The 24,353-nt window shown below is 38.8% G+C and overlaps 1 non-coding gene across 1 annotated transcript; it reads left to right on the top strand.

Moving 5' to 3' along the window:
- Positions 1 to 1,048: 1,048 nt before the first annotated feature.
- Positions 1,049 to 1,156, top strand: LOC131156847 (small nucleolar RNA R71). Its single transcript, XR_009137116.1, has one exon. It is a non-coding gene; the product is annotated as a small nucleolar RNA R71 (small nucleolar RNA).
- The last annotated feature ends 23,197 nt before the right edge of the window (positions 1,157 to 24,353 follow it).

The following is a 24,353-nucleotide window of genomic DNA, read 5'->3' as shown; positions in this document are numbered from 1 at the left end:
TTTTTAAACTTGAGCTGGCCTCGTCTGATTTTTCTTTTCCTTTATCTGTCTCATTTGTCACCTCAAGTGTCGGTGTGGTTGTTTGTTGGTCTGTTGCCATTTCAGGATGGGAACTTCCTTTCCACTTCGCAAAGTAATAACTGCTTTTGCTGACTCAAATGTATCCCCTGAAACAGTGTGCACTGACTGTTGTGACTGTCTATATACCTGGGGATTAGGTTGAGGTTGTGCAGGGAATTTTCCTTTTTCCAGGGTATTAAGCTGTGTACTCATCTTGCTTACGGCATCTTTAAGTTCTCCATTGGTCGTAACTTGCATTTGCATGAATTGCTGGAGCATGGTTGCCACCTGCGCTACACTATCATTTGAAGCTTTCTTTACTGGAATGGGGACTAACGGTGGTTGGAATCCTGGTGGTGTATAGCTCCGAGAAAACTGTTGCAATTGATACTGCGGTGGAGGAGCTACGACTGGATTGTATGTTGGTTGCGGAGGCGGTGCATATGATTGAGGTGCCTGCTGATATCGTGAAGATGATGGACCCGGCTGATCATTTCTCCATTGGAGGTTTGGATGATTTCGCCACCCCGGATTGTAAGTATTTGAGATCGACTGATTCTGCGTCTTGTTAACCCAATTTGCCGATGACACCTGATCAGATCTGCTTTCTTGCAACACAGGTAAGAATTGACAATCCTGAGGTCTGTGGTCTGAAGTCTCACAAATCGTGCAAATCTCAGCTTTCGACTTTTCGGATTCCATGACTTCCAATTTTTTAGATAACGCAGCTACAAGGGCCTGTAAGCTAGTATCCTCTTTAAGCTCATATCTTCCCCCGCCACTGATTGCTTGAATAGGTTGGGCAGCTATCGGCACCCGTTCAGGTCGTGCGTTCCACTGCTGGGCACTCTCAGCGAGATAGTCTAAAAATGATAAGCCCTCGTCTGGTTCCTTACGGAAGAACATCCCATTGCACATAGACTGGACAAATTGTTTGCACACAGGGGTTAAAGCAGTAAAAAAATAATTCGCTAACCTCCACGATTCGAAACCATGGTGCGGGCATATGTTCATCAAGTCCTTGAATCTCTCCCAACATGCTTGGAATGTCTCGCCATCTTTTTGCATGAATTGATTGATCTGCTCCTGTAGGTACTGAGTTCTCTGAAGAGGAAAAAATTTATGTAAGAACTCACGCTGCATTTCAGCCCAACTAGTAATAGAGTTAGGGCGCAAAGAATTAAACCAGATTTTTGCCCTGTCTTTCAGAGAAAAGGGGAACAAACGCAGTTTAATGTATTCATCAATCCCAGCCCTATTAATGAAAGTGGTGCAAACCATCTCAAAGTCTGTCAAGTGTTGGTACGGACTCTCAGAGTCCATCCCGTGAAATTGGGGAATCACAGATAACATGCCATGCTTAAGAGTGAAATTCGGGACATCCTAGGGCAACACAATGCATGAAGGTGTAGATGTGCGTGCAGGCTGTAGAAAATCTTGAAGTGTACGTGGTACATGTGCAGCCATAGCTTCTTCAAAATAATTGCCAAACAAATTATTCAGTTCAAATTCAGAATCACTCGTAGGACTAACAGGTGAATAGTCAAACTCAGTGCTATGTGTATCCCTACTAGTGCTAGGTGAAAGTCTACACAATCGATTCGAATTATCTCGAACCCAGGGCATCAAACATCACAATCGCCAATAGAAATCCACTAACACGGCAACAGACAAAAAAAATTTTTTCTTCAATTTCTCAATTTTCAATTTTTTTCTTTTTTTTTTCTACTTAATAAAAGAAAAGCAAAAAATAATTGGGAAAACGCAAAATTTGAAATTAAAACTGGCAAATCCCGGGCAACAGCCCCAAAAACTTGACTCACTCGAAAAAATGAGCAGCTCGAAAGCTATCCCAAGTATACGAGTTACGTCGTGTAATATTAAGCCCAAAGGCTAGATCATCTCCTCAGGGAATGCGGTTTAATCTCAGATTTTACGTTCTTCCAATCGAAATTAAAATGCACTGAACTCAGTTCAGATTTGGGTTTTCAAGATTGTTGAATTCCACTTTGAATTAAATGACATGTAATTTAAACCCCTAAAACTAACATTCACTAAATTAAAAAGCAAGAATGGAAACCCTATCCTACTTAAGAAAACATTAAAAACGAACCTTTAATAAGAAGAACCTTGAATTAAAACTAAATTATTAATGAATTAAACAAAAACAAGACACGATAAAAACACAGACTTTAATAAAAACCGACCCTAAACTAAATCAAGTTTCGAAAAATAAAAATTAAATCTTGAAAAGATGACTATTCTAATTCCGTTAAAAACAAAACACTTCCTTTTTTTTTCTTTTCATATTTTATTATTATTTTTTTATCTTTTATTTTTTTTTTTAAGAAACAAAATCAAAATGTAAAGTAAGCGAAGATAAATAAAACAGGACTAATTTAAATACCTTAGATCTAATACTAACTTTAATTAAGAACAATAAGAGTAAACAAAAAATTACACTTCACTAAAAAAATTAAGTCCCTTAACAAATACTCAAATCCCAAGTCTCAAATAAACTTAAACAAATAAAAAAAAAAAAACATCATTCGTTGCAACATAAAAAAAAAACAAAGAAAAGAAAAGATGAGAGTGAGAGAGAGAGAAAAACAGAGCATGGTTGTTGGAGAATGGCCGGGTTGCAGCAGAGGAACCCAAGAGGGCTGTGTTGGAGCTGTGCAGCTGCTGTGGAGTAGAAGGGGCTGCTGTGAAGTTGCTGGTCGAAGGTACTTCTCACAGGTTGCTGGCGGTGGAGGAGAAGATCTGCTGGTATTGTGGTAGCCGGCTGCTGCTGGAGAGTGGTTGGTACAAGGTTCTGCTGTCCTCTGCTCGGTTGGTGTGGCCTCTGCTGGAGACGCTGCTGTCCTCTGCTGGAGACGCTGCTGGATGCTGAAAAATTACAACAAGTTGCAGAGGAAGACTTGCTGCTGCTGGTGTTGGCCAAGAGAGAGGAGGAGCCTCTGCTGTGTTGGGTTTGGTGTGTTGCCGGTTGGGAAACAAGAGGGACAGAGGGACACAGGGGAAGAGGAAGAAGGAAAGGGAAAAGAACAGAGGGAGAAAGAAGGAAGGAGAAGAGAGAACGAGAAGGAGAAGAACAACAACTAAAAAAAACCAAACCAAAGAAGAAGAAGAAGAAGAAGAAGAAGAAGAAGAAGAAGAAGAAGAAGGAGAAGAAGAACAAGGCAGCGTGAGAGGGCTTGATGGAAGCAGCGCTGGGGGGTTTAAAAAGAGAAAAAAAAAAAAGAAGCCCTACCCAATTAGCCAACCCGACCCGGCTATGCATGGCCGGGTCACATCAACTATCCAATTCTTTTAATTTTTTTTTTCAATTTATTTGTTCTCTGTTCATCACAAATTCTGCTCTTCTGGAGCCCGTATCTCACAAAACTCAAAACACAAAAGTTGTCGATGATCCTTTTCTCTTTCTCTAGAAATTTGAATCCTCTCAATTTGAGCTCGGACGAAAAAGTTATGCATGAAATACGAACAGGTATCGGTTTTGATTCCCGAGAATTTTCCTGCGACAAAAAATTACCAAAACTATATGAATAGTGCAATAAAGTTCAAGATTGATAATTTTGGCACTTTATTAAAATATTGAACAATTTTGGACATTTAATTAAAAATATAAACCGTAAAGCCTGAGTTAAACGCCCAATTACGCAGTTTTGGTGCGTAATCAGTGACACCTGGGTCCGTATAAAGGGCAGGGTTGTTTCATTTGATATGAAGGATTTGGGACTAGCAAACAAGATTTTAGGGATGCAAATTAACCGAGACAGAAAAGATAAGAAGATTTGGCTTTCTCAAAAGAATTATTTGAAGAAAGTCTTGCGACGCTTCAACATGCAAGATTGTAAGCCAATTCCTACCCCACTTACTGTCAATTATAAATTATCCTTAAGTATGTGTCCTAGCAATGAAGCAGAGAAGATGGAATTGTCTCGTGTTCCAAATGCATCAGCAATGGGAAGCCTAACGTACGCTATGATTTGTACAAGACAAGATATTGCTCAAGCAGTTGGTACGGTCAGTCGGTTCATGGTGAATCCTGGTAGAGAGCATTGGAATGCTGTGAAAAGGGTCCTAAAATACATCAAAGGGACCTCAGATGCTGCATTATATTACGAAGGATTAGAATTTATTGTCAGGGGATATGTTGATTCAAATTTTGCAGGTGATCTTAACAAAAGAAAATCCACTACAGGTTTTCTGTTGACTCTTGCAGGAGGAGCAGTAAATTAGGTATCAAAGTTGCAGACTATTGTGGCATTGTCTATGACTGAAGTTTAAATATATGGCAGCTACGCAAGCTTGCAAGGAGGCAATATGGATTAAAAGACTATTGGAAGAACTCGGGCACAATCAAGAGAAAATTTCTCTATATTGTGACAGATAGAGTGCCTTACATATTGCAAGGAATCTGGTTTTTCATTCCAAGAAAAAACACATCAGAGTACAGTATCACTTCGTTCGAGAAGTTGTGGAAGAAGGAAGTGTGGACCTGCAAAAGATTCACACCAAAGACAACCTAATAGATGTTATGACAAAACCAATCAACACTGACATGTTCATATGGTGTTGATCCTCTTATGGCCTAAAAGAAACGTAAGTGGCTTGAAACTGGCAAGATTAGAAAGGGTGAAAGAAAAAAAAAGAAAAAAAAAGGGTTTGAAAATGACTTTAAGGGGGAGAATGTTAAATTGTAAAGTCATTTCTAGCATTCAAAGTCTAACATAGGGGTTGTACTATTCATATGGTGGCTGTACTATTTATATGGTGGTTGCACTATTCATTTGGTGCCTGCACAAGTCTACAAAGGTGGCTGGACTATTCATTTGGTGGTTGCACAAGTCTACAAAGGTGGTTGTACTATTCATTTGATGGCTTTGAAAAGGAGGTTTACAAAACCCCTATAAATAGGGAAGTGGTGGTGAAGGAAAATATCCATCCCAAGCATCTCCAACTCCACCTTTAGAGAGAGAAACCAGGTACTCTCTTGTAAAGTGTCTCTGTTGTAGCCTGTGTTTCTAGTTTCTCCTAGTTTGAGAGAAGTTGTATCATTATTTTTCATAATGGATTCCTTCTACTTTTGCCCGTGGTTTTTCCTTCGATTTGTTTGGGGGTTTTCCACGCAAGTCTTGGTGTCAATTCCTATTTTATCATTTCTTATTTTAGCTGTGTGATAATGTTCCTACCCATTCAATTTCCTAACATTCATAAGTTTTGTGCCTAGTCGGAGTTGCCTAAACTCGGCTTTCATATTTTGAAACTTCCATTGCTTGTATGTTTGGGGTCTAAAAAATCTCATCGAACCTTCACATGATAGAGTATTCATAATTACCATCCCATAGAATTCTCTTTCAAATATCAATCTATCTTGACTTTTACGGGTTATATTTATATCCATCATGTCAAACACTGTCAAGTAGTAGAAGAGTGTCTTCGAAAACCTTGAAACAAAGAAAGGTCCATTATGATTTCCATTACAAACACCATAAATGAATATATATTTGGGTTTATCTTCCGAATTAAGTTTAGGATAACATTTCTCAGACTATCAAATGTAATAGTCTCGTCAAATACATACTCTAGTTGGAACGGACAGTTAACAATGATGACCTCAACCATTTTGAGCGAAAACCATGTCTGGGAAACTCTATACCCATAACACGAAGCATGGGAGGCCCACCAACCAAGGCTGAGAGATCTTGGATGATCACGGGCCATTGGAACCAATAATGGATACTCATTTCTGCTAATAGTATTCCAAAAATTAAGTGTACTTGGAAAAGGCGGATGCATTTTGAAACTACCACTGAGCCCGCCTTTCATTTCTAAAGTGTTGGACTGAGAAACAGAACAATTGCTAGTGGTACCATTATAATTAGGGGAAATATTATTAGGACAGCCGAGAGTGCGTGGGTGGGCAAGGGAGGGAGGATACTTCTTACCCATAGCTTTGTACAACGGTTTCTCAATAGCTCGGCAAGCCGCAGGGTCGAGCAACAAGCTCCCCTCCTCGTCCAGGTGGCTTGCTCCGATGGATGTTGACTAAGTTTTACAACTTGAGTTTCGGCTCAATTTATGTTGCTTTTCATGATTAGTTAGGCTTCCTTGGATGTTGATTTTATGCCTTTATTTAGCTAAAACCGAAAATTGAAGACAATCGTTAATAAATATTTTGCTCTTATTTCTTATTTTTTGTTGACATTAGGCAAAACAAAATCTTGAATTAATCTAACATTTTCATCAACTAAGTATTACATGAATTTCAGTTGATGCATAGTGAGGGTATTTGTAATAACCCAGGGAAAAAATACAATAAAATAAAATAAAATAAAATAAATTAATTAAATAAATATTATTATTTAAATTATATAATATAATATATTAATATAATATAATATATTATAATATAAGATTATATATATATATATATATATATATATATAGTTATAGTTATAGTTAAGTGCTTCATGAAGAAGAAATTTTTTTCTTAAAATAGAGGAGTTGCCCCCCCCCCCCCCGAAAATATCTCACGCCTCCTCCATCTCTGTCTCTCTCTCTCTCCTTAATTTCTTGGCAGTCGATTGAAAAACCAAAGATACCGTTGGGTTCCTATCTCTGCCACCGACATTTCTATCGGAGCGGATTTGTCGTAGGAGCGGCGTAGGTATCACTTCTGGGGAAAGGTAAACCCTCTCTTTTTACTCAATTTCTCCTTAGATCTTTAGTTAAATCGATGATAGGGAACCACCACAGGGTTCTAATCTCGATCATTGTCATTTTGGCTGGTGTAAATTTTTAATTTGGGTTTTCTAGGCACCACTCTAAAGCGAGAGTGAGATTTGCGGAATTAAGTAAATTAGTTATATTTGAGAGTATAATTATTTATTTGGAATTTATGGGTTTAGGAAATGTTAAAATAGTATTTTATTTACGATTGATCTAATGGAATTAGGATTTTTTATTCAGGCTTCGGGTGAGCACTGCAGATATCTTTTCGGGGTCCTTGTTGGCGTATTTCAAGAAGCTAGGTAAGGGGGAATATATATTAAACTAGATTTTTATGAATTAATTAGAAAATGAAATATGTTATGAATATACGTGTATATGTTTTTGTATGGGTTTAAAATGCCAGTAATTTAAATTACATTTTCTTAGCCTAGGGCTGTATATTTAGATACATATATGTGAAAATGAACTGATGTAAATGAAGAATATTTTCTGGATAAAAATGTAAAAAGGAAAGGTATATTTTCAGTATATAAATGTTAAATGTAGGTTGACTTATTTTATAGGAAATATATATATAACATCTATATATATATATATATATATATCTGTGTGTGTGTGTGTGTGTGTGTGTGTGTGTGTGTGTGTGTCTCACCCAAATGCAAATTTGTCTTTTTCAAGACCTCCACGAGATCGAGCTTAGAGAGCTCAAGATTATTAAAGCATTTTTGGGTTATAGAAAAGGGAAAAGGTATAATTTTGATGATATTTTCAGGATGTAAATATTTTATGATTTATGTTTTATGTTTTAAGTCTTATGAGTTGTGAATAGTGGAAGTTGTTGGTTATGTTTTTTGAGATAAATATATATATATATATATGGATGCAGATGGTTGAATGGATTATTATAAAATGTAGTTAGAAGTAGAAAACTTTGGTATATTATTAATAGAGGATTGTAGTTATGTTTTCCAATGCGTAATTATTAGTGGAATAATAGGTACAGGAAAATGAATGACGTGGCACTCGGGTCCTACAAGGTGGGTTCGGGGTGCCACAAAGCACGGTTAATTAGGTATAACGCAATAGACTGGGTTTACGGGTTTGGGGCATTACATCTTGGTATCAGAGAAATAGATTTTGGGTTATGCAAAATTAGAGATGATTTATACCAGAGTATAAGAATTAGTTAGGGTGAGGATACTAGATGGATAGGTTAGGTGTTGAGAAGTATAAGATTTTGTTTTGTAGTTTAGAGGTGGAAATATGTCGACAATATCCTGTGATTTTTTTGAAGTAGTTGACGGCCTCAAAAAACCCATGGTAAACCTTAGATGATTTTGTTTCTAAGCTATGAGACTGATCCTTATGTGGAGAATTTGGATGTATATTGTATTTAAATTTAATGATTGTGTTGTTAAAGTTATGATATGAAATTCTTATCTTTTTCCTATCCTATTTTTAGGATGGATCCTAGAGATGAGAACGTAGAGGCAGAAGGAAGGGATGATTCAGAGACTTTGAGTGAAGATGATATTGATACCTCTGTGATGTTGAGGGGTATAGCCCGATAGGTCAGGGTAGAAATGAGAAAAGATTCTAGAGAACAGAACTGCCCAACTACAGATAAAGGCAGTAGTATCAAGGAGTTTATGAGGTTGAACCCTCCTACTTTTGAGGCAGGACCTGATTCGGTGATTACAGAGAACTGGGTTCAGTAGATAGAAGAGATATTAGAGGTACTCGGCTGCAGGGATAAGCAGAAGGTCCGTTATGCCGCATTTAAGATGATCGGAGATGCAAAATGTTGGTGGATTTTTGTGAAGCTACAAAGGGAATAGAGATTGGTAAAGATAGCTCTGACCTGGGAGAGATTTAAGGAGCTGTTCTTTGATAGGTATTTTCCTTCATCTGTTAAAGAGGAAAAGATTGAAGAGTTCACTAACTCGACCCAAGGAAATATGACAGTCGGAGAATATGCGGCCAAGTTTGTTGAATTGTCGTGTTTTGCTCCGTTCCTGATTCCAAATGGGGTAAGGAAGGCCAGGAAATTTGAAAAAGGCCTAAGACACAAAATTTATGAATTGGAGGTGGGATTCTAGGTTCAGAATTTCTCAATTTTGGTAGATAAGGCTTCAATGTTGGAGAAAAGCATCTAGAGCAGCATAGAGCTTGCAGAGTATAAGAAGAGGCTTGCACCATCCAATTTTCAAGCTGAGGTCAGTCAAGGATTAGGAAAGAAAGGGAAAGATGTAATCGGCTCGAGGCAGGAGGCAAGAGATCAGGGTTATCTCAGTTATCAGGATAGTCAATCTTACCCCGTATGCTAGACATGTAATAAGAGGCATAGGGGTGAATGCTAGTTTCAGACTCCTAACTATTTCAGGTGCGGTAAATCAGGGCATATTAAGAAGGGATGTCAGGGACTGTTACTTGTTGTACCTGCATAGAATCACGATCAAGGAAAGAAGCCAACACCACTTGGCAGAGGTGGTCCAGCATGAGTTTACTCGTTGATCCAACCTGAGCCAGATAATGCCAAAGGAGCAGGTATGGGTTTATATTTAAGATAATTATGATTTAATTTAGGTATGGATGATTTGGAAGTTTATATGATAATTTTTTTTAATTATGGATAATGTATAAATTTATATAATGATATGTACTGGATTGTGTGAGATAGTTGATAAATTTTAGAAATGTGAAAAAAGATCGGGTAGCAAATTTCGAGGACGAAATTCTTTTAAGGAGGAAAGAATGTAATAACCCGGGAAAAAAATAAAATTAATTAAATTATTATTATTTAAATTATATAATATAATATATTATATTATAATATAAGATTATATATATATATAGTTAAGTAACTTCCTGAAGCTTTTAGCTTCTAGAAGATGAAATTTTTTTTCAAATAGAGGAGCTGCCCCCCCCCCCTCTTCTGAAATATCTCACATCTGCTTTGTCTCTATCTCTTTCTCTCCTCAATTTCTTGGCAGATTCTTGGTCGATCGGAAAACTGAAGATACCATTAGGTTCTTATCTCCGTCACTGACATTTCTACCGGAGCGGATTTGTCATGAGAACGGCGTAGGCACCGCTGGAAAAGGTAAACTCTCACTTTTTACTCAATTTATCCTTAAATCTTCAATTAAATCGACGTTCGGGTACCACCATGGGGTCCTAGTCTCGATCGTCTTCATTTTGGTTGGAGTAAAATTTCAATTTGGGTTTCCCAGACACCACTCCAAAGCAAGAGTGGGATTTGAGGAATTAAGTAAATTGGTTATATTTGAGAGGATAATTATTTACTTAAAATTTATGGGCCTAGGAAATGTTAGAATAGTATTTTATTTATGATTGATTTAATGGAACTAGGATTTTTGATTCAAGGTTTGGGTGAGCGCCGCAAGTATCTTTACGGGGTCCCTATTGGTGTAATTCAAGAAACTAGGCAAGGGGGAATATATATTAAACCAGATTTTAATGAATTAATTGGAAAATGAAATATGTTATAAATATACGTGTATATGTTTTTGTATGAGTTTAAAACGCCAATCGTTTAAATTACGTTTTCTGAGCATAGGGTTGTTTATTTAGATACGTATATGTGAAAATAAATTGATGTAAGTGAAGGATTTTTTAGGATAACAATGTAAAAAAGAAAGGTATATTTTTAGTATATAAATGTTAAATGTAGGTTGACTTATTTTAAAGGAAATATATATATATATATATATATATATATATATATATGAATTTTACTGTTAAATAGTGTGGCATGAATAAAATAGAAATCTTTGTGGAATTATGTTATATGCATGAGATGCAGGATATACAAGAAATGAACTGAGTATGAAAATGATATATGAAATATGCTGCATGTGAGTGTTAATGCAAGCATGAATGCTGGGGAGCAGACTAGCACATTTCTATGTGGATTAACACAAAAATAGCTGAAAGATGCTGAGACTAACACAAAAACACCTGAAAGATGCTGGGTAGATTATAAAATGAAATGAAAATGAGAATGAAATAGAAATGAATAAAATGGAAATGAAATGTGAAATATGAACGATGTGAAATGGGAAAGAGCCACGTAAAGTGAAATGTTATGAAATGTCAAAGCTGAGAACAAGAACAGATGAGAATTATAGAATAATGATAGACAAAACAATGTATTATGATAGTATCATTATTTATGCTTGTGGAACATGTTACATTTGGGCGGAGCAAACTTTTCACTCGAGGGTTTGTTGAGAAAGGCGAGTGCCTTGGTTAGTATCAAGTGCAGCAGTAGGTCGCATAACGTACTAGGGCAGAGGGAAACTACTTGTATGGGTGGGTAAATTTCCTTATTCTCGGGAGCCTTCGCTAGTAAACCTTTGGATGAATTATGTGAGTACGAAATTACTTCTTCACCTGAGGGCTAACTGTGTAAGGTGAGTGCCCTGGTATGCTTCAGTTGTGACCTTCAAGTTGCATAAAGTATCAGATCAGAGGGGTGCTACTTGTATGGGTGAGTAATCGCCTCTATCCTTAGGTTTTTCTCGTGGGTAAAATATCTTGCATGTGATTGATTAGGTTCAAAAATAATTTAAAAAATATGTTAAAGATTTGAAAATATTGAATATTATGTTGATTATAATTTCATGTTGGCCACACATTGATTTAATATATTGTTTATTTCCTTACTGAGATGTGTCTCACCTGAATACAAATTTTTCTTTTTTAGGACATGCATGAGATCGAGCTTAGAGAGCTCGAGGTTATTACAACATTTTTGGGTTATAGAAAAGGGAAAGGGTAAAATTTTGATGATATTTTTGGGATGTAAATATTTTATGATTTATGTTTTATGTTTTAAGTCTTCTGAGTTGTTAATACTCAAAGTTGTTGGTTATGTTTTTGGAGATATGTATATATATGGATGTAGATGGTTGAATGGATTATTATAAAATGTAGTTAGAAGTAGAAAACTCTGGTATATTATTGATAGAGGACTGTAGTTATGTTTTTCGCTGCGTAATTATTAATGGAATAACAGGTATAGGAAAATGAATGACGTGGCACTCGGGTCTCATAAGGTGGGTTCGGGGCGCCACAAAGCATGGTTAATCAGGTATAACACACCAGATCGGGTTTACAGGTTTTGGTCTAACAGGGCTTAATCTTATTTCGATGATAAAAAATCGAGGTTACTAATTGTGTTTTCAAGTTAAGTTTAATGACTCAAGTGATTACAAAGTCAAGTAACCCTACTTGAAGAAGTTTGAATGAACCTTAAACTTAAAGTTACAAGTCATAAGGAATATAAAGCCTATTGAAGAGTTGATTAGAGCTCTGACAAATTATTGAAGCCTATACGACATGAAGACTTAGGAATCATTTTGTATTTATCATTTGGGAGTCTCATGTAAGTACTTCTATTTTCAATATTGAAGTTGAAGCTCTTAGGATTTATTCGGGACTTAGAGACCTGATCTAGAGCATGGAAAATATTTTTGTAAGGTCTAAAAATCTTTTCAAAGATAAAAAAAAAAGGTTTTGGAATCAAAATGTGAAAAATACTAAGTAATGTAGTGGTTAAGCGACTGATGATTATCCATTAGGCGACTAATATGCTACTACAGTGTTAATAAGGAAATAGAAGAGGGTCAGGCGACTAAACCATCGAGGTTAGGCGGCTGAACTGCTACTGTAAAGTCTCGAAAAAAAATTAATTAAAATAAATAAATAAATAAATAAAAGGAGTAGTAAACAAATACTAATTGGAATAAAGATATATATATATATATATAAGATTAATATATTATATATAAGTTAGTGGATATATGTACACATATTACCTTAAAGCTTCTTCAGGAAGATAGATCCAATTCAATATTAGGCATACAGAAGCCAGAAGCCTCACATTCTCTCTCTCTCTCTCTCTCTTTCTCTCTCTCTCTCTCTCTCTCTCTCTCTCTCTCTCTCTCTCTCTCTCTATCCAACTCTCAGTTCTCTTCTCCGTCCTCCTCCTCTTTCTTCTCATTTTCTCGGCCCATATTCGGCCGATCATAAAATCGAAGATACCGCTAGGTTCCTATCTCCGCCAACGATATTTCTACTAGAGCGGATTTGTCGTGGGAACGACGTAGGCACCACTCATGGAGAAAGGTAAACCCTCACTTTTTACTTAATTTCTCTTTAGATCTTCAGCTAAATCGATGATCGGGCACCACCATGGGGTCTTAGTCATGATGGTTATCATTTTGGCCGGAGTAAATTTTCAATTTGAGTTTCCTGAGCACCACTCCAAAGCAAGAGTGAGATTTGAGGAATTAAGTAAATTGGTTATATTTGAGAGGGTAATTATTTATTTGGAATTTATAGACCTAGGAAATGTTATAATAGTATTTTATTTAGGATTGATTTAATTGAACTAGGATTATTGAATCAGGGTTCGGGTGAGCACCGCAGGCATCTTTTCAGGGTTCTTGTTGGTGTAGTTCAAAAAACCAGGAAGAGAAGATACCAAGAAGGCTGTTTCTCATTGACGGGGACACGTGTCTCATTAATGAAAAGATATCGAGAAGACTATTTTTGGACCTGAAATTCATCAAGAAAGAGTAAGTCTTCATTGACGAAATTCCTTCATAGCCTCGTTGACGAAGTGATGTGTCTCTTCGATGAAGACACGTGGCTAAGAATTCTATATAAGGTCAAGATCACCTTTTCTGCGAGAGAATTGTTTTCTCTTCTCTCTCTCTCTTTCTCTCTCTATCTCTATCTCTCTCCTGTACGACTCCTCTCCCTTTATCTTTAGAAATCTGGGGCGATTCTTTGCTGGTTCGTTATTTTGAAGCCACCACGCAACTCCAAGGAAGTTTCTCTTCATTTCTGCTAAAGTAGATCATTGGTAGGGCCAACTTGGACACCATCCCAGATTCAGGGTAAGTTGGTTATCTTAGGCTTTTTAATAAATATTTGGTATTTCTGGAGTTGTATAAAAGTAATATTTGGAGAAATATTGGATTTCTGTTAGGGGAAATATCATTTTTAGGGTGTTGAGCTAAGAACCCTACGAGTGTAGGACTAGTTATTTTTGGTACTTTCCAGTAGTTAGGTAAGAGAATAAACTAAAGCGGTAATTTTTCCATGAAAATTATTATTATTTAATAGCAGATTAATTTTCAGTAAATGTGTACTATGTATGAGTATATTTGGGAAAATTGCTATTGAACAGGAATATGTTTTAATGTAGAATGTCAGAAAATGAAATGTTAGAAGAGATTTTATGATTTTATTCAGCTTGTGTGGCATGAATATTATTTCATGAATATTGTATTATGTTAAGTCAGATTTACAGTTAAGGCATGTTTATAGTTATTTTCAGAAAAATCACAGATATTATAGGAAATTATGATTTTAGAACCTATGATAAACAGTACATATATTCAGTTCAGTATAAATGTAATGCTCAGCACAAGGCCATGTTTGATAGCCGGCGCAAGTCTGTAATTATGCATGTTATCTGGCACAAGACCGTGATTATTACGATATGTCAGAACTTAGAAAAATTCTATCAATCTAGTTCACTTTAAACTGGTATATGTATATGTACTATATGTTATCAGAACCTGAATGGTAGTTTAGATCAGTATTCAGGGCTCGATATTGTGGCTATTTAGTTCAGTTTAGACTTATGCTACCACCCCTGCCAGTAGAGGGGGTGGGAGATGGATAGTCAATGTTGCTTCAGTGTAGAGTTGTAGATGTTCCCTTGGTAGTCTGGACTAGGGTGGGGTGGGCCCATCGTACTTACAGACATATTTGACTTGGTAGTGGTTTGCTAGCTATTGTGAGGTCCCACCTTTGGGCTGCACAACCCGTCATGGGGGGTAATACATGACATCAGCTAGCTATCCATCCTGGATATATTTCAATACTATCATTTATAGTAGATGATTTAATAATAATGGAAACTCAATATGATTTAATATGTTTATGATTATACATCCATTTCTTAGTTATTATATTGCCAATTTTTACTAGGCATGTATCACATACGGTTTATTTGCTATAATACGAAAATATTAATGTTGTCACACAACTGTATTTAATTTATTTCCCTTAATGAGAGGTGTCTCACCCAAGCTTAAAATATTTTGGGAAACCCAGACAAACAGGCGAACCGAGCTCCGCACCGTTACGGGCAATTTATGCTACCCTACTAAGAGGGTGAGTTTTGAACTAGGATCAGGTGGTTTTTGATGTATGATCCTACTTTTATCTTTTAGTTTCTTTGGGGATTGTATATATATTTACAAAAATATTGTGGTTTGTGAATAGCTTTGGTACTATAGTTATGGATGAATTTTATATTTTCTGCTACTTAGACGTCCTCTGTGTATGACAGGTGTGTCCCTGTTACCCACAGGTTCAGATTGACTTCGTTATATCTTCAGTTAATGGTATGAGAGTTTTTAATGTGATTAATTATATAGTAAATTAAGCAGGTCATTACAGTTTGGTATCAAAGCCTAGGTTGCTAGGTTCTGTAGACTCTAGAATGCAGTGGAAACAATACGAGAGTATAGGATAAAGGAATTGAGGTCTCGTTTTTTAGTCTAGATACAAGACTTCCGTGATGATTTATGTGTCTTTCCTGGAGTGACGATTTTAGGAAAGCCATGGTGAACTATGTGTCGGGTTGGGTATCTAGGTTGTAGGATTGAACCTTGAATTAAGATTAAGAATGATAAACTAGCTAAGGATATAATATACTAGTTAGATTATTTATGTGGGGTATGTTGTGGTAATAAGGTCCTAAGTTATGTTTATTATCCTTTCAGGATGGACCTTGGGAGTGGTAGCACCCATGGTAGTGGTAATGAGGGTGTTGAGCCCTGAGGTGTAGCTGGTGGCGACTTAGACACAGTACCGCCCAGTGTGGCTCAACAAGTCATGGCTGAAATTGCAAGGAGCTCTAGGGAGCAGGGAGGTCCATCTGCAAGCCACAGTAGTTCGATTGAGAAGTTATCAAGATGAATCCTTCGGCTTTATCAAGAGGAACTGATCCTATGGTCGTCGAGAACTGGGTGTAGGAAATTGAAAAAGTGCTGGTGGTACTCCAGTGTATGGAGGAGTAGAGGGTGTTATTTGCTACGTATAAATTGATAGAAGAGGGCGAGAGATGGTGGACAACAGTGAAGCTCCTGGACCAGTAGAGGACAGTGCCTATAGAGATGACATGGGATCGATTTAAGGAGGTATTTTTCGACAGATACTTTCTAGTCTCGTCCAGAGAAGCTAAGATATAGGAGTTTTTGAACCTAGAGCAGGGACAGCAGACAGTGCAGTAGTACATGGTAAGGTTTATTGAATTATCTTGCTTTCCCCCATACATTATTTTGGATGAGACGAAGAAGGTAAGATAGTTTGAAAGAGGCCTGAGGCGGGAATTACATAAGCAGGTATCAATACTGAAATTGCAAGATTTTGCCAAGTTGGTAGACAGAGTAGCTATGGCAGAAGCCAAAGAGCGGTTGAAGGCTGAAGAGTAGAAATAGAGAAAGAGATTCATGCCTTCTGGTTCCCAGTTGGGGTTCGTGGAAGAGAGGTGGCGATTACAGGGATCGGAGGTAGGAGTCAGGGAGTCATGGGTTTCAGGGTATGCAATCATTCCTAACTTGTCATACTTGTGGGAAGAGGCACCCGGGGGAGTGTCATGCTGGGCGAGGTATCTGCTACCGATGTGGGGAGCCAAGGCACATGATGAGAAATTGTTAGGCTCAGATTTGAGCTTCTCCCACTCCTAGACCTGCTCAGGGAGGTTATCAGGCGCCACGTGGAGGTTAGCAAAGGAATAGGGCTCTAGCGAGAGTTTACGCCTTGACGTCGGGTGATGCTAAGATAGCCAGCGACGTGGTGACAAGTATGGTTAGCATGCTTTCATTTAAAGTTATTGTATTATTTGATTCAGCGTCCACACACTTGTTCATGTCTATGGAGTGTATTAAATTATGTGGGGCAGAAACACAGTTATTAGACACTGAACTATTAGTAACTACACTGATCGGGTCAGTAGTGAGGTGTAGTAGGGTGCTCCGAGGCTATCCAGTTGATATTTAGGGGAAAGTTTTGTCTGCTGATTTGATAGTGCTAGACAAGCATAAGTTTGATGTAATATTCGACATGGATTGGTTGGTAGCTAACTTTTCCAGTATAGATTGTTGGTTGAAAGAAGTGATTTTCATACCTCCGTTAAATGTGGTTTGCGAAATGCATGTCTCTAAGAATATGTTAGCAAAAATAAGTCAGTTACAATCAGTTATACAAGCAATTATGTTGTTATCATAAAACAAATACTAAGGTAAACCTTTTTATGAATCCATAATAAGAAATAGAGAAAAAATAACTATTTTCAAATTTTATCATGAGAATGCTTATTTTGTTCTTATTACATAATGGATTACATAATAAGGAATATATAAAGAGAACAGTTATTCCTTCTTATCAAAATTTCAATTTATCTCATCTGATTCTTGTAATAGTACCTCAACCATGAAACCAAATCCAGTTGTAAGGAACATTTACTTAACATGAGATTTGGAACTTAGAAATTAATTATATGCATTACTTCCTTAATTGAACTCACATTGATAAGAAATATGTATTGAATGGATATTATAAAACCAACTATTGAGCACATATATGCCTTGAATGGATTTTAGTACCTTAGTCTATTGCATATTTAATGGCCTATACTAATATGACACTCTTTGGTAAGTTTTCTACTATTCACCGCATTGGATTTTGTGAATCAAGAAATCCAAATTGATGGACCAAATATGCATCTAGCTTCCTATTAAAATTTTTTTAACACCTATTGTCACGCCCCGAATCTCGAAATGGGACCCAAGGGTGAAAATGTAACTAACTTGTTCCTATATCTAATAAAATATCCATAGATACAGTACAATGGATGAGGGTCCGACCCCGTGGGATACCCAGGCACCCTAAACACATCCAATCACAATCACATACGTAGCGGAAAAAGGTCATTATACATGAATATATACAGTACCACACCAGAGTCTATACAAGAGCAGAACATGGCTCTGTCAAAAACGTACAAACGGGTGCCCCAATACATCTCAAAATGGCAACCCACCAAAAATACAGTCCTAACACTTACCCAAGCGCTAAACGTAGTACACCAGCCACTACACTCCCTATACTAGGATGCTAGTTTCGGTTACTCGAAGGACCTGTAAAAATGTACATACAGCAGGGGTGAGACACCTCTTAGTAAGGAAGAACACAGGTTATATCGGTGTGTGGCATTTGAGTGTTATCATGATACACTAACATGCATGGATCAATAGTCAAAACAATAAAAATAGTTCCAGTATTTTCCCAAACCAAGCAATACAATGGTGTCGTCACACTCTTCGGCTCGAAGCCAGACTTTCTGGTGGTATTTCACACCCTTTGGTAAAAACCAGTGATATGGTGATATTTCATACCCTTCGGCTAACGCCGATAGTTTGGTGATATTTCACACCCTTCGACAAACGCCGATGCCCCCGGTAACCTGGCATAACATCAGCGTTGAACCGGTGCAGATCTGATGTTCGCACACCCTTCGGCTCGAAAGCTAGCCAATCTAGTGGTATTTCGCACTCTTCGGCAAAAGCCGGATTTTCAAACCTAGAACAATTCGGAACCCCGTTCCTATTTCACCAAGATACAACATATGCATGCTCATATAACCAAACAAACCACACCCATTTGATAATCTAAATCATGGTTTTCCAAACAAATACAATTTAAACAAGTCAAGGCACGACCATCCCACAGTATAAATCAACATATACCCACGGTTTTCAACAAAACCAGGGATGCAGCCTGCCGCCCCCTTTTCCTAAAACTATAATAATAAAAATCCATAGTTTTCCGCATTAGATCCCCCCTAAATGAGTAGCCAAAACACACACAGGAGTGTGAACCACAGTTCCATTGAGTCCGATTTCAAAAATAATCAATATAAACGTAGTTCCCCTTACCTTTTCCCCAAATAACAAATCTCGAACTCCAAGGCCCCTAAATAGCGAACCGAGTTCCAAAACCAACAAATCACAGTATATAATATACTCACAAGATAATTACCTACAAAACTACCGAATCAGAATTGAAAACCGAGCCTTACCTCAAATTTTCACCAAAATCTGAAAATCTTAGAAACGAGATTCTAATCCATAGAAATTGTAGAGAATCCTTCCACGATCCTCGTGGTAACTTCAAATTTTTGATTCCATCAATGATCAACAAAGAAATTTAGAGAGAAGGAGAGTAGGGAGAGTTCTAGAGAGAAAGAGAGATAGGATTGAAGTTTCTTAATGAAGAAGTAATGAAATTTCCTATTTATAGCCCTTTGACTCAACCCAATTCGTCGACGAAATGGTGCCTTTGTCGACGAATCTTCCCCTGATTTCGTCGACGAATCTTCCACTGATTTAGTCGACAAATCGGTGGTCTCGTCGACAAATCCTGATATTCCCGATTTTTGAAACTCCTTGGCTTCTCTTCATCAACGATTCTCTAAATTTCGTTGACGAGAAGAACAAAGGCTTCGTCGACAAAATCTGCCAAATTCCCAATTTGCCCCTCTCTTATTTATTTAAACCCAATTATCATGGTTCGGGTTCTTACAATCTCCCCCTGCCTTACAAAGGTCCTCGAAATTTACCATCTCTCATTCACAAATTCATACCTATAATCAAACACATATATACCACTCTCGAGAAAAACTGGCAACCACTACAGCGTAGTCCTATTATACACATACACATACATACCCTCACTTATAGCAGAGGAATATCGTGGTTACATATACAGCGGTCTCACAAAATCACAGTACACACACACTCCCGACAACTAACCATCTATCCCAACCCATAGTAGGATCATGTACAAGTGCTCAAAACAACTGCGGATACTTTTGACGTATTTTCATTTCCAGTTCTCAAGAAGCTTCCTCAACCTCATGGTTTCGCCACAATACCTTCACTAACGGTATCTCTTTGGTGCGAAGCTTCTGAACTTTACGGTCCAGAACTTGAACAGGTATCTCCTCATATGCTAAAGTATCCCCAATTTCCAACTCATCATAACTAAGAACATGTGAAGGATCCAACACGTACCTCCTCAACATGGATATGTGAAACACATCATGGAACCTCGAAAGTGCTGGAGGTAAAGCAACTTTGTAGGCTACTGGACCCACTCGCTCAAGCACCTCGAATGGTCTAATATACCTCGGGCTCAACTTGCCCTTCCTCCCAAATCTCATCACCCCTTTCATCGGAGCGATACGCAGAAATACCTTACTTCCCACTTCGAACACTAAATCATAGCGGCGAACATCTGCATAACTCTTCTGTCGACTATGAGCTGATCTAATCCTCTCCCGGATCAAACCCACCTTCTCAGATGCCCATTGCACGAGTTTAGGTCCTAACACCTGACGTTCACCAACCTCATCCCAACACAAAGGAGATCGACACCTCCAACAATACAAAGCCTTGAACGGTGCCATCCCAATACTAGACTAGAAGCTGTTGTCATAAGCGAACTCTACAAGTGGCATAAACTGTATCCAGCTACCACCGAAGTCTAACACACAAGCTTGCAACATATCCTCCAAAATCTGTATCGTCCTCTCCGACTGTCCTTTAGTCTAGGGGTGGAACGTTGTATTGAAAGTAAGCTTTGTCCCCAGTGCTTCCTGCAAGCTCACCCAGAATCGAGAAGTAAACCTCGGATCTTGATCCGATACTATAGACACCGGTACTCCATGCATTCTCACAATCTCATGCACATACAAATCTTCTAACCTACTCAAAGGATAACCAACTTTCATCGGTATGAAATGAGCAAATTTCGTCAATTTATCCACGATCACTCAAATAGAATTCTTCCTGTGAAGCACTAGTGGCAATCCGGTCACAAAATTCATAGAAATATGCTTCCATTTCCACACTGGAATAGGCAAAGGCTGCAACGGCCCTGCCGGCCTCTGATGTTCAACTTTCACTTGCTAACACGTCAGACACTGCTCCATGAACTGGGCAATCTACCTCTTCATACCAGACCACTAGAAGGTCTCGCACAAGTCCCGATACATCTTTGTACTACCAGGATGTACCGTCAACATAGAACGATGCACCTCCTCTAGAATCGTCCTTTTGATCTCATCATCATTCGGAACACACAATCTGGTCCCAAACCTCAACACACCTCCCTCGGAGATGTTAAACTCTGTAACCAATCCCTACTGTACCTTTTCCCTAACCTCTACCAACTCTGCATCACTAGCCTGCGCGACCTTTATATGCTCAAACAAGGTTGGTCAGATCACCAAACCAGCAAGATAAACCTGATGATCACCAACCACCAACTCTATACCTGAGCTTTCCAAATCCCGTTTGATGTGACACTGAGTTACAACTGCAGATACAGTCGTAGGCCCTGACTTCTGACTCAACGCAACAGCCACCACATTAGCCTTCCTCGGGTGATAACTGATCGTGCAATCGTAGTCCTTAATCAACTCTAGCCACCGCCTCTGCCTCATGTTCAACTCCTTTTGTGTGAAGAAATACCTGAGGCTCTTATGGTCAGTGAAGATCTCACACTGCACCCCATACAGATAATGTCTCTATATCTTCAATGCATATACCACAGCAACCAATTCCAGATCATGCATAGAGTAATTCTTCTCATACTCTTTCAATTGTCGAGAGGTATACACTACTACCTTACCCTGCTGCATGAGCACACATCCCAGGCCTTTCAGAGACACGTCGCTATAAATCACAAACCCACCATCCCCCGAAGGAATGGTCAACATGAAGCAGTAAACAACTGGTGCTTCAACTCTTGAAAGCACTGCTCGTAAACACCGATCCACTCAAACTGTACTCCTTTCCTTGTCAATTGTGTCAGAGGCCCAGATAGTTTAGAGAAACCCTCTACGAATCGAAGATAGTATCTCGCCAGTCCTAGAAAACTCCGAACCTCTTGCACATTCTTCGACCTTATCCAATTGACCACAGCTTCAATCTTGCTAAGATCAACTGTTATACCATCCCCAGTAACCACATGCCCTAAGAACAAAATCTAACTCAACCAGAACTCACACTTCTTTAGCTTAGCATACAACTTCTTCTCCTGCAGAATCTATAACACTAACCTCAAATGTTCCACATGCTCTTCCGTACTCCTCGAGTACACTAGAATGTCATCAATGAATACCACAACAAATCGATCTAGGTACTCATGGAAAACCCTGTTCATCAAATCCATGAACACCTCCGGAGCATTTTTCAACCCAAACGGCATGACTAAGAACTCATAATGGCCATATCTAGTTCGGAAGGCTGTCTTCCCTACATCCTCCACTCTAACCCTCACCTGATGATACTCTGACCGCAAATCGATCTTTGAAAAGACTTGCGTGCCCTGTAGCTAGTCAAAAAGATAATCTATATGAGGTAAAGGATAGTGATTTTTCACAGTTACCTTGTTAATCTCACGGTAATCAATGCACATCCACATCGGCCCGTCCTTCTTCTTCACGAATAATACTGGAGCTTCCCAAGGCGAAACACTAGGTCGAATGAAACCCCTGTCCAATAACTCCTGCAACTGCTCCTTCAACTCCCGAAATTCTGTTGGAGCCATCCGATACAGAGCTTTAGAGATTGGTGCTTTACCGGGCAGCAACTATATCGCAAACTCCACCTCCCGATCTAGAGGTAAACCGGGTAAATCATCTGGAAACACATCTGAGAACTCGCTGACTACTCGAATATCCTCAAGTCTCAACTCATCCTGCGACGGTTCCTTTATACAAGCTAGGTACCCCTAACATCCGTCCAAGAGTAGCCTTCTCACCTGTAGTGCCGACAAAATTTGTGGTGCTGGACGCACACACGATCCCACGAATTCGTACTCCTATTCCCTAGGAGGTATGAAAACTACCACCTTCCTGCGACAGTCAATCACAGCATAACTAGAGAACAACCAATCCATCCCCAGAATGACGTCGAACCCCGATATGTCGTATACTACAAGATTTTTTGGTATCAGTTTCTCCTGAATTTTCACTGGGAAGTCTACCAACATCTTCCTACAGAAAGATACACTCCCAGATGGCGTAGTAATAGATAACACCTCATTCATGTCTCTGGTCTCAACCCTACACCGTCCCACAAAATTCACAGATACAAAGGAATGGGTTGCACCTGAATCAAACAAAACAGAAGCTTTATTCGAAAGCAATAATAAGGTACCTATCACCACGTTACCTGCATGCTCAATTTCCACTAGAGTAAGAGAGTATACTCTAGCCGGAGCTGCATTCATCTGAACAGTTACCCAAGGTATCTGATCGCTCCCTCGGCTCCCACTGATTACAGGCACATCTCGCTTTGGTGCATGACAATCATGAAACATGTGACTTGGCTGGCCACAGTTATAGCAGTTACCTCCAAATGATTGGCACTCACCCTCATGCCATTTGTGGCATCTGGAACAACGTCCACGAGTCTAGCTCCCCTGAGAATCCCGGCGCTCGGTATTATGACAATAAGCCGAGCCCTTGCTCCTCTTTTTCCACGATCTCTGACGAGATCCTGTTTGAGAACCAAAAGGTACTGTCCTTTTCCTCGATTCCTGATCCATCTCATCCTCTCAGATATCGATATCAATCACTGTAGCTTTATCCACCAACACCGAGAACTCGCGAATATGCAGCATACCCACTAGTCTGTGGATATCCTTCCTCAAACCCTTCTCGAACCTCCGAGTCTTCTTGTACTCAATCGAGATCATACATGGTGCAAAGCGGGACAACTCTATGTATCGAACCGTATACTCCTACATCGTCAAACTCCCCTGAGTCAGCGCAGAAAATGCATATGCATTCGCATCATGTACTAAAGCAGGGAAGTATCTATCGAAGAACACCTCCTTGAAACGGCTCCACGTCATCTCCTCAGGACCGACTCTCTGCTTCTCCAGCAGACTCACCACAGTTCACCATCGACCCGCCTCCCCAAATAGCTGGAAAGTAGCATAGAGGACTTGTTGCCTATCCGTGCAGTGCAAGACTTCCAGAATCCTCTCAGTCTTATCCATCCAGTCCTCTACTGTCGTCGGGTCACGTCCTCCAGAGAACGTCGGAGGATGCATGCGTGTGAACCTCTCAATGATGCACCCCGCAGCAGAAGGAGAGTGCTCACGTCTCCTCACACTCCGCCCAATCTCTCATAATAATTGCCTCATCAAACCTTGAGGCATAGAAGGAGACTCATCACTCGCAGTCTCCTCGGAGCCACTTCCTAGGTTATTATCCTTGGGCTCCATTTTGCAGCACAATAGGAATCTATCAGTATCCCTACAACATATACAGTTAACACAATGATTTACACTAATTGTGTTAACTACTCCCTGCTAGGACTAGGTTTATCCTATCACACCGACATGAAAGTCATCAATGATCTGCC

Source organism: Malania oleifera, chromosome 5 (genome assembly GCF_029873635.1).
Source record: "Malania oleifera isolate guangnan ecotype guangnan chromosome 5, ASM2987363v1, whole genome shotgun sequence".
Lineage (NCBI taxonomy): Eukaryota > Viridiplantae > Streptophyta > Magnoliopsida > Santalales > Ximeniaceae > Malania > Malania oleifera.
The sequence above is the reverse complement of the archived record's forward strand: the minus strand, read 5'-3'. Positions and strand labels throughout refer to the sequence as shown.